Source organism: Capra hircus, chromosome 6 (assembly GCF_001704415.2).
Source record: "Capra hircus breed San Clemente chromosome 6, ASM170441v1, whole genome shotgun sequence".
Lineage (NCBI taxonomy): Eukaryota > Metazoa > Chordata > Mammalia > Artiodactyla > Bovidae > Capra > Capra hircus.
In genome coordinates, this window is record NC_030813.1 from 90,459,096 (window position 1) to 90,475,733 (window position 16,638).

At 43.0% G+C, this 16,638-nt stretch overlaps 1 protein-coding gene across 1 annotated transcript in view; it reads left to right on the forward strand.

The window, feature by feature from the left end:
* PARM1 (prostate androgen-regulated mucin-like protein 1) overlaps positions 1-16,638 on the forward strand; it is a 131,835-nt gene that overhangs the window by 85,788 nt on the left and 29,409 nt on the right. The window lies entirely within an intron of this gene.

Consider the following 16,638-nt stretch of genomic DNA (forward strand, 5'->3'; position numbering starts at 1 on the left):
CACTGAGATACTAAAGATGCTGTTCAGTTAACCAGACACAATGGATTGAATTTGAATTTTGGAGTGCAACGCCTGAGCTGAAGTATAATCGCAAGAATTTCCACAAGCGCAAACTTTACTCTCAGTCCCTTAATAATTTCCCCATGATAGTTCATTAACGCTGGCCAGTCTATATGATTTGTCTTCACATATGTCACAGGGAATGTAAATGAGTGAGACTGGGTAAGCTAAGGGTTAACAGCTTACTGCCTTTGGATGGAGCTTCCTAGCTTTCCATTCCAGCTCCTGACCTTGAGCAAGTCATTTCATCTCTTTGTGCCTTGTTTTTCCTCATCTGTAAAATTGAGATAAAGAAGACACTATCATACATGGTTCTTGTGGAGATTAAATGAAATGACATATATAAGTGCTTAGAATAGTTCCTGGCAGGGAGTAAGTACTCAGGAAATGTCAGCTGTTATTATGATTGTGCTCTATGTTTTAATGCCGTATTTACCTCATGAAAACAGTCAAAGAAAGTAGAGCGGGGGTGGAGAGAATGCTTGTTATTTCAAGTCACTGATATATTTCATGAGAAAGACAGTAAATTCTATGAAACACCACATTTGTTTTTATTCTTCCAGCCACTCATAAAGTTGGTATTAGTTTTATCTTGATTTTGCAATCTTGGAAATTATGACAGAGATTTAGGGTCTTTTCTGAGGTCACATGCATCTGACATTGAAGTGAAATCTGTACCCTTTCAGGTATCAGGCAGGAAAAGGCCTTAGTGGGAACATTTGGCTTCTTGATTAAGAAACAGTGAATTAAGAACAGCCAGAAGGTGAAAGAGAAAACGAAGCTTTAGCTCCTTGCCTTGGTCATCTTTGCCAGGGACATAAACTCAGAGGGGAATATTTGTGACTGAGCCAAACAGGACCAGCTAGGGTCAAAGAAGTGGTTGTGACCAAGGAGAAATTAACATCTTCTAACAAACAATGAGCAACCACTGTGAATGGAAATCGTGGTAAACAGTGGAGGTGGGGAGAAACAGAACTAAGCTTGACAAGACATAACTTCTCATAGAAGAGCTCATAGTTTACTAAGGGAAAAAGTCCAAAAGAATTGCAAATTCTTATTTCAAAGGTCCAGCATATATCAGTGAGAGTCCCAACAAGAGCAAGAGATATTAATATTATCAAACTGTGATAAAGGAATAAATTACAGAGTTACAGCTGGGGCATAAGAAAACCACAGGGGATCGTAATCGCAGAGCTGTCGTAAGTCAGGCCTTGGAGGAGAGAAGGGTAAACCAGAACCCAGAAGGTGAATCCTGTAGAACAGACCACCTTGGGAGGGGCAGTGACTCAGACGAGGGACAAAGCTAACTCAAGGTTAACTTCTGGAAGTGAAGGGGATCAATGCTCTGCCCTCTCTCTCCCCTTGCCCTCTAATGTACAGCCAGATGCCAAGGACGAGAAGCCCACTGTGGTCCATATAGTTCAGCCTCCTGGAGGGCAGGTCCAAGAGCAAAGTGGAGAAAGGTGGAGAGCGGATCTGGAAAGGTGAAAGGAGGAACTCACAGTTCAAACATTGCTTCCTCTGTCCCCATTATCATCCTATGTGTACCGCAGCTAGCACTTGGCACATTGCACTTAGATGTGTCCTTTCAAGAATTTATCTGCCAGTGCAGGAGACATAAGAGATGTGGGTTCAATCCCTGGGTCGGGAAGATCCCCTGGAGAAGGAAATGGCAACCCACTCCAGTACTCTTGCCTGGAGAATCCCATGGATGGAAGAGACTGGCAGGCTACAGTCCATGGAGTCATAAAGAGCGAACTGAAGTGACTGAGCATGCCCGCACATTTCTGTCTTTGCTTTCTGCCACATCCCCACTTTCTGTCATGCTTTCCATGCTCTCAGCTGCCATGAACGTTTCGAGCCTGGACTTGGCATCTGGATCAGAGTGGGTGTTGACTCAGTCCCTAACAGAGGTGCCATCCAAAGACAGGCTTGCCACCTGTGGTCCTGTCTCTTCCCTTTCTTAATCCAGACCTCATCACCTCCAGCATGGCATTGCATCTTCAGTTTTCTAACTAGCCTCCCGTTCTCCACCCTCCACTCTCTCCTGTTCTGCCCTCTTCAGGGTACCATGGATGTGACGGACCAATATTCTGAGCACCTACTCTGAGCTTGGCATGCAAGAATCTCCCTAATCTGACACAACCTACTACTTTATTCAAGTCCCTTGTTTTTATAGGGAAGATTATCTAAGACAGACCTGTTCCACTGTTCTGGCTTGTATTTTAGACCATGTATCTTGATTTCCTCAACTCACAGCCAACAAGGCTAAGAGACAAAAATCAGTGACAGAGCTGGGTCATGCACCAGAAAGTTATAGTTTTAGGGAATAGGGGCCCTAGTAGGGACTGCAGAGTGAATGAATGAAGGAATGATTGACTGACTGGAGGAGAAGGTGTGGCAGGTGAGAGGAAAATCCCTGAGCACGGCCAGTATACATTTCCTAAACCCAACGGGGTTTATCCCTTATGACCTATTATATCAAAGAATATTCATTTTGCATCCACCAGGACCCTATGCTTGATGCAAAGAAATACTAATAAGTAGAAGACTTGTCCTCTGAGATTTTATAGCTCTTTGATCACCAAGTCGTGTCTGACTCTTTGTAACTCCATGGACTGCCGCACACCAGGCTTCCCTGTCCTTCACTATTTCCCAGAGTTTACTCAGACTCATGTCCACTGAGTCAATAATGCCATCCAACCATCTCATCTTCTGATGCCCCCTTCTCTTCCTGCCCTCATTCTTTACCAGCACCAGGGTCTTTTCCACTGAATCAGCTCTTTGCATCAGGTGGCCAAAGTATTGGAGCTTCAGCTTCAGCATCAGTCCTTCCAATGAATATTCAGGGTTGATTTCCTTTAGGATTGACTGGTTTTATAGTTTAAGTTAAAAGAAAGAGCACAAGTAACGCTTAACACCATTCCTTTGTTTCTTTTTTTTTTTTAATATAATGCCATTTATTTAGAGCACCTTTCATTTGAAGCGTGATTAATTATCCTTATTTTATTTACTCCAGGGCAGGAAGCACAATGAGGCTAAGTGACAGCATTTCCGACTCGTTTGTTGACTATGATGGCTACTTCATTTCTTCTACAGGATCCTTGCCCACAGTAATAGATATAAATGGTCATCTGACTTAAATTCTCCCGTCCTCATTCATTTTAGTTCACTGATTCCTAAAATGTCGATGTTCACTCTTGCCATCTCCTGTTTGACCACTTCCAGTTTACTGTGATTCATGGACCTGACATTCCAGGTTCCTATGCAATATTGTTCTTTACAGCATCAGACTTTACTTTCACCACCAGACACATCCACAGCTGGGCATCATTTCCACTTTGGTTTAGCCTCTTCTTTCCTTCTGGAGCTGTTTCTCCATTCTTCTCCTTACTGGACACCTACTGACCTGGTGGTCTCAGTGTCATATCTTTTTGCTTTTTCTTACTGTTGCATACTGTTCATGAGTTGTGGGAGAGGAAGGGAATTGGGACCCAAGGAGAAGACAGGGCAGGGTAGACTGAGGTGCTTGTGTGCCGCACACACCTCGGTTCCGCAGATGCAAGCACAGAACTTCCTCTCGTCGAGGTCTCCAGTCCCCTCCACACTGCCACCTCTGGGGGTTAATTCTCAGTCCTGGTATAACCCAACCTAGCACTGGACATGGATGGCCACTGGCCTGTCTGAAGCACTGTTTCCCCTTGACCTCTGAGACGCCTCTCTCTTGGTTCGTCACCTGCCTGGCCGGCTGCTCCTTCCCAGTGCCTATGGCCTTACGTTGCCCCCTCACCTTTCTACACTGGATCACCCCAGGGCCAACCCTGTCTTCCTATCCCCCCAGCCTCTCCACACTCCTTTTCTCCCCACACTCCCCACACTGTGACCTCATCCTGCCTCCTGACTGAAATGCCATCCACATGCTGATAACCCAGAGACGTGAAACTCTATCCCTGTGTTGTTTCGTTGAACTAAAGACATGTCAACACCCAGCTGTCGATGAACTCATGGTCTCCACTTGGGTGGCTCTTGGGTGGTTCAGATGTCATATGGATCAGGTGAGCTGCTGATTTTCTCACCCCTCCGTCTGCTCCTCTCTCAGAAACCACGGGCTAATCCTAGACTCTTTCCTCATAGACGCTGCATCCGGTCTCTCAGAATTCCCCCTCACACCGCTGTCCTCTCTCACATGTGGGACTCGAACACCCTGTAACTGATCTCTGCTCACCACATCTTCACCGGAGAGATGCTTTTCAAGGCCCAGGACAGATCCTGTCCTCCTTGGCTTTAACGCTCTGTTTGCCTCTGCTTTACTTTTCACCTTTTGATTTTATATTGGAGTGTGCAACCCACTCCAGTACTCTTGCTTGGAAACTCCCATGGACGGAGGAGCCTGGTAGGCTAGCTTCTGTGGGGTCGCACAGAGTCAGACACGACTGAAGCGACTTAGCGGCGGCATGGTTGATTAACAGTGTTGTGGTCGTTTCAGGTGCACAGCAGAGTGCACTCAGCCACACAGATACATGTATCCATTCTCCCCCAAACTCCCTCCCATCCAGGCTGTCACGTGACATCAAACAGAGTTCCCTATGCTATACAATAGGGAACTGTTTATAGCAATGTGTACCTGCCCATCCCGAACTCCCTAACTATCCCTTCCCCCTACCCTTCCCAGTTGGTAACCATAAATCCATCCTCTAAGTCTGTGAATCTGTTTCTGTTTTGTAAGTAAATTCATCTTTGTCATATATTTTTAGATTCTGCATATAAGGGAAGTCATACAATATTTTTCCTTCTCTGACTTACTTCACTCAGTTTAACCATTTCTAGGTCCATCCATATTCAAATGGCATTATTTCATTCTTTGGGCTTCTGTGGTGGCTGCTCCTCTCTCAGAAACCACGGGCTAATCCTGGAGTGCAGGAGACCTGGGTTCCATCCCTGGGTCAGGAAGATCCCCTGGAGAAGGGAATGGCAACCCACTCCAGTATTCTTGCCTGAAGAATTCCATGGACAGAGGAGCCTGGCAGTCTACAGTCCATGGGGTCACAAAGAGTCGGATACGACTGAGCAACTAACACACACACACACACGCACAAAATTCCATAGTACAGATGTAACATATCTTCTTTATCCATTCCTCCGTCAACGGACATTTAGGTTGGGTCATGCCTTGGCTATCGTAAACAGTACTGCAATGAACATGGAGCTGCATGTATCCTTTCAGACCATGTTTTCTGCAGATATATGATCAAGAGTGGGACTGCAGGGTCATGTGGTAGCTCTATATTTAGCTTTTTAAGGAACCTTCATACTGTTCTCCATAGTGGCTGTACCAATTTACATTCCATGTTGCTGGGGATGCTTGCACTTTTAAATCAGAGTAAAGCCTGAGGTCTGTATCATGTCTGTAGCGCTCAAAATGCCCTGAGCCTACCCTGTCTCTCTGCCCTCACCTGCTTCCACTTTCATCAGCAAGTACACTGGCAATCTTACCGCTTCTTGAACAAATTGCAGACACTGTTGCCCCCCGGGCCTTTGCACCTACATTCTCCTGTCAAGTCTTTAAAGGCTCCCTCCTTTTCATCAGGAAGGACTTTGTTTAGCTGTCATCTGCTCAAGAGGCAGATACCTCTTGATACTTCATACCCTGTCTGGAGTAGTAATCTCATCAACATGGATCCCTTTACCCTACTTGCCTTTTGATCACTTACCACTTTCTGACATTATCTCATTTATTTGGCGGGTAGGGGTCTGTTTTCTGAAAACAAGGATGTTGTTCACAAAGAGGAACATCCCCAACCACTGTAAGTTACACTCCCCAAACCAGTTTCGCTCCTCAACCCCTGAAACAGAGCCTGACAGGTGATAGACCCACAGTAACATTTGCTGAATAAATGAATAAGTCAGTCAGCCCGTACCAGAGAAGCAATTTAATGTCTCTGAGCCTTGGTTTCTATCAATAAATGGAATAAACATAGTCTCCAAGTGATGAGGTTATTTAAAAGTTTAGTTGAGATAAGAAATATAGAGCATAGTGGCTGTTGAGCAATGGCTCAGTTGATGCCTGTGCGTGTTATTTTGCTATTATTTACCACTATCAACAGCATGATTATTGTTATTATTCTGCTGTTGTGATTACTATTATCATTGCTACTGTCCTTATCATAATGAAGAATGATATTATCTTCAACAAAGTCTTATTGAACTTTCACTGGGAATCAGGCCTCTGGCTAGGCAGTGAGAATTTGGTGGTGAATAAAACAGTCACCTGTCTTGTGGAGTTTACAGTGTTGTATGTACACGGCATGGCAAGTAGCCTAAGTCTGGTCAATCCTAGGATGTGTGGAGGAAGACACTGCAGAAGAAGAGGAAGGAAGATTTTAGGACCACTGTAGCAGGATGAGACAACTGACTTTACTTAATGAGACACTGATGGTCACCAAAGGCTTTGGATCAGGGGAAGAAAATGTTGAGCATTATACTTTAAGAGTCCTCTCACACTGTTGGTGGGAATGCAAGCTAGTACAGCCATCGTGGAGAACAGTGTGGAGATTCCTTAAAAAACTGGAAATAGAACTGCCATATGACCCAACAAGCCCACTGCTGAGCATACACACCAAGGAAGCCAGAATCAAAAGAGACACGTGTACCCCAGTGTTCACTGAAGCACTGTTTATAATAGCCAGGACATGGAAGCAACCTAGATGTCCATCAGCAGACAAATGGATAAGAAAGCTGTGGTACATATACACAATGGAGTATTACCCAGTCATTAAAAAGAATACATTTGAATCAGTTCTAATGAGGTGGATGAAACTGGAGCCTATTAATCAGAGTGAAGTAAGCCAGAAAGAAAAACACCAATACAGTATACTAACGCATATATATGGAATTTAGAAAGATGGTAATGACAACCCTGTATGCGGGACAGTAAAAGAGGCACAGATGTATAGAACAGTCTTTTGGACTCAGAGGGAGAGGGAGAGGGTGGGATGATTTGGGAGAATGGCATTGAAACATGTATATTATCATATGTGAAATGGATCACCAGTCCAGGTTCAATGCACGATACAGGATGCTTGGGGCTGGTGCACTTGGATGACTCAGAGGGATGGTATGGGGAGGGAGGTGGGAGAGGGGTTCAGGATGGGGAACACGTGTGCACCCATGGCGGATTCATGTCGATGTATGGCAAAACCAATACAATATTATAAAATAATTAGCCTCCAATTAAAATAAACAAATTTTTTAAAAAAAGAGTATCCAACTGGTAGGAGTACATATATGTAGATTGCAGGGAGTTCAGGACTGGAAACTTGTAGACCAGTTTATACCTGGTTTCTGGTTGGCCATTAACACTGACAGACCATATTACTCACTACTCTGACTTTAAGGGCTCTTCACTATAAAGTGAATACAAGAGAGACAGTCTTTCAGGGGTTGTGTGTGTGTATGTGTGTGGGTTTTTTTTTCCTTCTTCTTCTTTTTTCTTTTTGGCTTACCATACCATAAAAATTGTTTATTAGGATCATCCAAGAAGAGGAAATGAGATTCACATTCATATGAAGTTTACTGAGAATTTACATATTCCAAAAATGGGCCAGTGATTCACACAGATTATCTTCAGAACATTCAGAATCTTCATCTTATCCTCAGAACATTCCAGTGAAGTGAGCTGGATGGTATCTGTTCTTTTTTTTCAAGATTTATTTGTTTATTTGTTGGCTGTGGTTGGTCTTTGTTGTTGCACACAGCAGGCAGGGGCTACTCTCTAGTTGCGTTGCGAGGGCTTCTCATTGCAGTGGCTTCTCTTGTTGGAAAGCACAGGCTCTAGAGCACCGATTCAGTAGCTGTGGCACACAGGCCTTGTTGCTCCACCACATGTGGGATCTTCCCAGACCAGGAATCAAACTGGTGTCACTTGCATTGCAAAGAGGATTCTTAACCACTGGACCACCAGGGAAGCCTGGTATCTGTTCTATATGTGATTAAATTGGCCCAGAGAGGTTAAATGACTGAAATTTTGACTTGAGTGACTTGGCCAGGATTCAAATTAATTCTTCTGAGGGACCCTGAGTCTTCCTTCCACCATACCCACCCTACTTGAATTCATAGAAATGAAAAGGTTGTAAGGATCCATGGCCTCCAGACCTGCTGTGAAAATGAGCCACATGAGATGTCAAATGCCCGGCGCTGCCAACTGGGCCTGAGGGGCAGGGCCGCCAGATGGGAGGAGAAGCCCATGGCAGCTGCAGCCATCCCAAAGCAGCTGTGCAGACAGAACGAGTTTTCAGTTTTGTCTTTCAGTTTTTATTTGGCTTTTGAAGGAAAAGAGAAATGTGGTGTGTTACGTATGGGTCATCTTGTGTTATTAAATCAGAGTTCTTCAAGGGTGAAGACGGGGCCTGTGATAAGTTTGTGATGTCCTGAACTAGATTGAGTGGTGCCATGCAACAGCTTGAGAGGCAAACGGATATCGCACACAAAATTACATTCAAATTGTCCCTAATTCCTGCAAATGCAAAATTTCAAATTATACTCACTGTGCTTGCTGCAGACTGGATATTCTCTTTTGTCTGTATAATCCAGGTGTCCACTGGTCTTAGTCTGTCCTAAGCTTTCCATTACAAAGAGGACTCCTAAGTGTGAAAATCGGTGAAGGCCTTTGAACTTTAAATTGCTGGTCTGACTCTGTATCTATTCATTACGAACTGTGCTAATAAATACCCTGAAAGAAAGGGCACCAGGCAGGCACAGACATCTAATCCTCTCTGCATCTATACCTATGTAGGACTTTCAGCTGTCAAAACACCTCCTTATTCCAGGCTAACTCTTAGGATGAAAACAGATTTGAAAAATGATTTTAACTCCTAGAAAAGGGGGAAGAATCATTTTTAAAGTATACATAGAAAGATTCTAGGGGTAAAAAATTATATCTTATAGTAAATTAATGACCAGTATATTTAGATGATATATTCAAAATATATAAGGGAGGAATGATGATTTAACAAACAAACATAAAATAACATTAAACATTTATTGATCAGATTCTTTCAGATTGCTCAGAATGCATCAGGGAGCAATAATCCTAAAAACGTATTGTATCTACCTTAGGCTCAGTTTTACACATACTAAATCATGGTACATGCCCAGGCCTGGTGAATGGCACCAACATCTTTTACTTCAATCCTCCATCACCAAATCCTGTTGGTTTGAACTCTTAATAGGTACCAAATTCATCCACTTCTCTCACTCTCATTTTCATGTCAAAGCTCCCATAATCCCCCTGTGATAGCCCCTGACTGGTCCGTTCATGTCCTTTCCTGCACCAATCTACCATCTTGCTGGTTCTCCACACAGAAGCCAGAATGATAATTAAACACAAATCTGATCAAAACATGTATAAGCTCACTAGGATGAAATCTGCAAGCCCACAGAGCCCCAGCAGGCATAGGGCTCTGCCCCCCAAGCCTGCCTCATCGCAATGCCTACCCCTCCATCTCTCCGTCTCCCATGCCACCTCTCTCCTGGTTCCATGTACCTGTGACTCTCCGTCTTGTCACAGGGCCTTTCTTAGCCTGGACGCTTCTACCTGGAACCTTCCCACAACATGTCATCTCTTCACCCAGTGAATTCGAGGCTCAAACATCACCTGTTCAGGAAGCCTCTGCTGGGGCCCCCAGTCCAGCTCTGGACTGTTACAAATTCAGTTGTTACAAACTCATAATTCAGTTCTTTGCAGTGTGCTTATATATTTATTTGTGTGGCTCTTTGTTCACAGCTTGCACTGCTTTTTCAGGTACATGATGGGATGGATGTTGTCTGTTTGGGCTCACAGATATATCCCCAGCACCTAATAGTGCCTGGCTCAGTGCAGATGCACAATAAATGTTTGATGAATGACTAAATGAATGGCTTTTAATGACTAAATACGAAGCTTTAGACAATAAAGATGTGTATTCACTTCACCTCATAAATTCTAAACTTTGAATTGAAAATGAGAGAAATTAAACATTTTTACATTATCTTAATCTGTTTTGTCTACTATGACAAAAATACCATAAACTGGGTGATTTAACCACAAATATTTATTTCTCACAGTTATAGAGGCTAGGAAGTTCAAGACCAAAGCACCAGCATTCCTAGTTCAGAGCTGGTGACTTACTGCTATGTTATCCCACCACAAAAGGGGTGAGGGCACTCTCTGAGGTCTGTTTCATAAGGACACTAATCCTTTTCACAAGGGCTCCACCCTCATGACATAAGAACCTCCCAAAGGCCTTGCCTCTTAATACCATCACATTGCAGGTTAGCACTGTCACATATAAATTTGGGGGGTACATATAAATTTTGGGATCCTGAAGACCTGTGCACAGCCCTCTAATATACCATCATCATTGTTCAGTCACTAAGTCACGTTCGACTCTGGCCCCATGAACTGTACCCCACCAAGCTCCTCTGTCCTCCACTATATCCTGGAGTTTGCTCAAATTCGTGTCCATTGAGTCAGTGATGGTATCTAACCATTTCATCTTATGTTGTCCCCTTCTCCTTTTTCCTTCAATCTTTCCCAGCATCAGGGTCTTTTCCAATGAGTTGGTTCTTCGCATCAGGTGGCCAAAGTATTGAAGCTTCAGCTTCAGCATCAATCCTTCCAATGAATATTCAGAGTCGATTTCATTTAGGATTGACTGGTTTGATCTTCCTGCAGTCCAAGGGACTCTCAAGAGTCTTCTCTACACACAACTCAAAAGCATCAGTTCTTCAGTGCTCAGCCTTCTTTTTGCTCCAACTCTCACATCTGTATATAACTACTGGAAAAACCACAGCTTTGACTATACGAACTTTTGTTGGCAAAGTGATATCTCTTGCCTTTTAATACATTGTCAAGGTTTGTCATATATTTTTTTGGTCTCCAAAATCACTGTGGAAGGTGACTGCAGCCATGAAATTAAAAGACACTTGCTCCTTGGAAGGAAAGCTATAACCATCATTTTAGACATCTGAAGGGCTGTCTGCCTCCATATGGGGTTCTACCCACCCCATTCCTACCATGCTTCTCTTTCCCATGATGCTGGCTCCTGTCTTTGGTCCCCATGGGCTGCAAGGCTAACAACAGTATGAATTAGTATAAGCCCTCACTCACATTTTTTTCTTTTGTACCCGATTCTTCACACTTAAGCTAAACCCCTAAGCTTGCTAATGCTCATACACTCCCATAAGGAGCTCCAACTCAGACAATATTTTAGATTTAAAAATATTCTGAATTCTACTACTTTTATTTCTCCTTTGGTTTACTTTTTAATTTTTATTTTTTAACCCCCAAAACATTTTGTATGGGGTACAATCAATTAACAATGTTGTGGGAATTTTAGGTGAACAGCAAAGCGACTCAGTTATACATATACATGTATCCATTCTCCTCCCAACCCCCTCTCCCATCCAGGCTACCACATAACACTGAGCAGAGTTCCATGGTCTATACAGTAGGTCTTTGTTGGTTATCCATTTTAAATATAGCACTGTGTACATGACCTTCCCAAAGTCCCTAACTATCCCTTCCCTCACCCCCCCCAGCATCTTTTGTTTACTTTTACTACCTAAATCTTAATCTGGCTTTAAAATATTTATAAAACATCCTTTGAAAAATCTATGGCAAGGTAATAAAATCAGCTAGTTACCAACCGATGTCGTTATCTAGTAGCAATGTAACCCCATCATATATTTTAATTGTCTCAGTATCACCTTTCATTACATTTGGAAAGTTAGTCTCCATGGAACACTTTCTTTCTTTCTGGTTCAAATATGTTCATCAGTCACATATGACTAAATGACTAAGTGATTTTGGAAATGCTTCACTGAGGACCTGGGATTTAGCTTATAAGCACAGCTGATATCAGAAATGAATCTATGGCTTGTTGGCTCCTTGGGAAAACCTGTTGGAATATACCTGATTCCATATCCAGACTGAACTCTTACTGTAATCTTCTGAATCAGAGGAGCGTGGTTTTTGGTTGCAGAATGCGAACAGGAACGCGAGACTAGATCAGCACTAACCCGCCGTCTTCATCAGAAAACGTTCCACAACTCCCACCTCGGTGTGTTGAGTCAGGAGTATTGCATTCGGAGGACATATGGTGGATGCTAAGTTGACGTCCTCAGCATGCCTTGCTTCTCAGGTCCTGGGAAAGAAAAACACTGGCCAGCAAGAGACAACATTTTATTTTACAGTATCTTGCTTTTGTCATCAGACCCACAGCCTTCAGGGATAGAATGCAGGCTCCAAAACTTAAGGTGAACTTAGGTTAAAGTCATAAATCTCAGTAAGTCCATGGAAGTGGGCCATCAAAAACATTTTGCCATACTTCTGTTTAGTAAAATTATGGGGTCATTTCCAAGCCAAGCTCTAGAGGCGTAAAAATGTTACTCATAGTACAAACTTTGGCATCAGACTGCCTTGTTCAGATCTCACCAATGCCATTGGCTAGATGGAAGACCTGAAGTTTATTCATCACTAAGTATCACGTTTTCCTCATCTATAAATGGAAGGTAATAATAGCACTCACTTTATAGGATTCTTTTTAGGATTAAATGAGACAAGTATACAAAGAGTCTCTTACATAGTTAACACTAAATCAATGTTAGCTATTATTATTATTACAGTTGGGTGTCTAATTTTCAGTGTGGATACCAACAAGAGTTTGACTCTTCTAGACTTTGACTTTTTTTAACTTGAAAAAATAAATGTTTGTAAAAACACCTTGAGATTCCCCAAGAGGATTATTACTATAGATATTAGATAGTCAAGATCCATTTAAGCACCTGTTTATAACACAGTTCAGAAAAGAATAATCCATAAAGTGTGAAAGAGAAAAGTAACTATGTTCACACTGGAAATTAGCAGTTCTTTCATGAAACTTGGAAAATCCAAAGTAAAGAGGTAAAGAGTGCAAACAACTAGAGATTTCTAGCTGGGAGAAAGTAAATCATGGAGAAGAAAGGACACAGAAGCTGAGCTTGAAGGATTTTGCCCAGGCTCCACTTGTACCTGATGGTATAAGATTAAGACCTAGAGCATTCCTTCTTTCTTAACTGGCATCCAAGTTTGGAAATTACTTTCTTGGCAGTCTGAGTTTGGGAGAAATTAAAACTTGGTAAAATACAGTCTCCAAAAGCAGGTTCCTACCTGGCCTTAGTGATTAATTACATGGAGGCAAAGCTAAATTAACTAATGGTTCCAGAGAGATCCTTAAGTTCTTGGGCTGCAGTAACTATACTGATGTCACTGCCCTTGGTCAAGGTGTTGAGACAGGTGACCTGAAACTGACTCTCTGCTTCCCAGCCAAGAGTCATTTTTCCATGATAGACTGGCTTACTATTTGGCAAACAGAGTTAGAGCTCTGTCTTGGGCCCTGAGAAGCTCCTCCCTTCCTTCTTGATGCATCCTTGGAACCAAGAAAATGTCAGTGTGGAAAATCTTATTTGCCAAGGCTAGGGAGTCTCAAAGGGATCTGAGCCTTCACCTGCAGACTAGATGACTCTCAAAAAGGGCATATACAAATTTTCTGGCTTATTTTTCTCTTCAGTATTGTTTTATCTGGAGAAGGAAATGGCAACCCACTCCAGTATTCTTCCATGGAGAATCTTATGGACAGGGGAGCTTTTAGCCCACGGGTCGCAAGAGTCAGACATGACTTAGCAACTACACCACTGCCACCATTGTTTTATCTGTGGTCATGTCTCATTTTCATCACTGGAATGCTAAAGAGATAGAACAACCAAAGCAACATTTTTCAGTCTTCATGGAGATAAATGGCACCTGCAGCACATGATTTGCCCCTCTATGTGGGGCATCTGTAAAAGGGTGACTTCAGAGTGGAGAGTCTCAACTTGGCCCCCTATATTGGAAGTCAGAGGCCACAGCTAACTTCTCAGCCTGCCGCTGCCTTGCAGCTAGTGGTCCCCAGATGGAAAACTCCCAAGTTTTCAGGGTTCCTAGTTTCTCTTTGATACTCTCAAGGCTGATTGCATAAAAGATAGCAGATAGCAGAGAGATATCAGGATCTATTTACCTCTTTCTAACATGACTCCTCAGTAGAAATATCTTGTTCCTTCCATCAAGAAACTTGATGACCCAGCATGACACAGCTCACTTGCTTACACTACAGATCAGAATTTTCACAAGAAGAAAAAACTTCTCCTCATCCATGACAAACAATAAAGGGGACTCTCTGATCTTTTTTTAAAAATTAATCTCCAGAAATCTCTCCCATCCCAGTCCCTCAAAGATGACTCAGAGCTAAGATCCCCAATCATGTCAAGGTATGGTTCTCTCAGCCCAGTAGAAGCTATAATTCAGCTCAAGCTGAATTATCTTTAGTATATCAAGTAATTTTAAAAGAGTAATGATGGGCTTATAAAGGGCTTCCCAGGCGGTGCTAGTGGTAAAGAATCTGCACACCAATGTAAGAGATGCGGGTTCAATCCCTGTGTCAGGAAGATCTCCTGGAGGAGGGCATGACAACCCACTCTAGTATTCTTGCCTGGAGAATCCCCATGGACAGAGGAGCCTGGCAGGCTATAGTCTATAGGGTCGCAAAGAGTCGGACACGACTCAGGAACTTAGGCAGGCACTGAGAATCTGTCCTGCAGGAGAGAACGAGAAGCAGGGACTGACACGTTTAAGGATAGACGTCAGGGTTCCTGGCTTCAGGGTTGTTAATGGGTAAGAGACGCCCAGAGATTGAGACCTTTGTACTATACTTCATGATGGACAAAGCATTTTAAATACACTAATTTGTAAAAGTGCTCTGAGAGCAAAGCGAGTGATTCATCAAAGCTGGGCACACAGTAAACATCAGCTGTGTGAATGATTGAATGAATTGCCACTTTACAGGGATAGACAAGGCCACAGACACGCTCTGGAGGCAGGGAGCCATGAACCAACTTGCTCCTGACTCTTCAGCTAGCGGGTGTATAAAGCCAGTCTTCCAACCCAGGTCTTCTGGTCGCAGAAATAAGTTTGGGAAATCCAGCCTCAAGGGTAGAATTCCATTTCTGCACCAGATGAATAGGTTTTTATTAACTGCTTTTGCTAAACTCCTAAGTGGAAATGTCTACACGTCTCTGTCCAGCTCAGTGCCCGGCACAGGGTAGCAGGAGAGGAAGCGGTGCCTGCCATGACTTCTGTGACTACAATTGGTTTTCTTAATGCTTTTGTTTACTGCTTTGGGCACAATGCTAGAGATGTCCCCTGAGAACCGTTGTGAAGTCAAGACTGAATTCAGCCTTTAAGGAGAGACTGTTAATAACATTCAGATGGAGGGGTCGCCCCTGTTTCGGGAAGAAGGCTCCCTCCTTGTGGGCTCCTTTTGGTCTGGGAAGCGCCAAGTGAGAGGAATGCTCCCTGACATAATACTCAGGCAAGCTGCTGTGTGGTGATCAGCTTTCCCTGATGCTGTGGGGAAAGAGGAAGAGGACCACTGTTTGCTCTTCTTAGAAACCCAGCCTAGTTCGTATGACATGTGTCAAAGGCGAGCTGGGGTCAGGCGACCTAATCAGGTAGTTAGAACAGAGACGCTTCATTTGTGTTGGGAAAAATTGTAATTGCAAGTGAAATGAGGAAACTTTAAAACTATGGTAACCAGGACCTGTGCTGACTTGTGTGCCCCGGCTGGTATTAATTACAAACCTGCGCTCCCTGCCTCCTTCAAGCACAGCTGACATGCCTGCAGGAGAGAGAAATGAAGGAAAAAGGAACACACACTTGCTTGGGCAAATGCAAATCTTATATTATCTCAACAGAGAGCCGTGTTTCTTGTATACATTTTTGTAACTATATGCTATCCAAGTAGGTAAGATACTTTTTAAAATTGGGATATAGTTGTTTTCCAAGGTTGTGTTAGTTTCTGCTCTAAACTTCGTGAATCAGCCTTATGTATACATATCCACCCTCCCTCTTGGGCCTCCCTCTCACCCCTGCATTCCACCCCTCTGGGTCACCACGGAGCACCAAGCTGAGTTCCCCGTGCTATATAGCAGCTTCCCACTAGCTATTTATTTTACACACGGTAGTGTATATTTTAGACAAAAATAAAGCCAGTCCCTAAACCAGGGCTTCTGATTACAGGAAGTAGAAAAATACAGGGATTAGGGATCCTGCCCCAAAGTTTGAATCCCAAGTCTGTCCACTGACCATTTCTGCAAGCTAACTAGCTTTTAGGAGAGCGTGTAAACATGAAGTAAATGATTCCAATTGTGGTAATATTTGACCGATTCTGATAAAGTTCACTTCTGCCACTGTGTGACGAATTGACTGAGCAGTTATTTAATGATTTAAAGCTGCAAGAGGAACGGTGCAGCGGAGAGCACTGAGACAAACTTAGATTGTGCTAATTAAAAACAATTCTGTGGCATATTTGCATGCAAGCTCTGTGCCTTATAAGGGAGTTTTAATTTTGTATCATAACTACTTACAAAGTTCAGTTTAACAAATAACTACACTTTAGAAGAATCAGTTCTTTTATGAGTTACTTAATTTGGGTCTAAACAAATAAAGAAGTACACTTGGTATCCTTA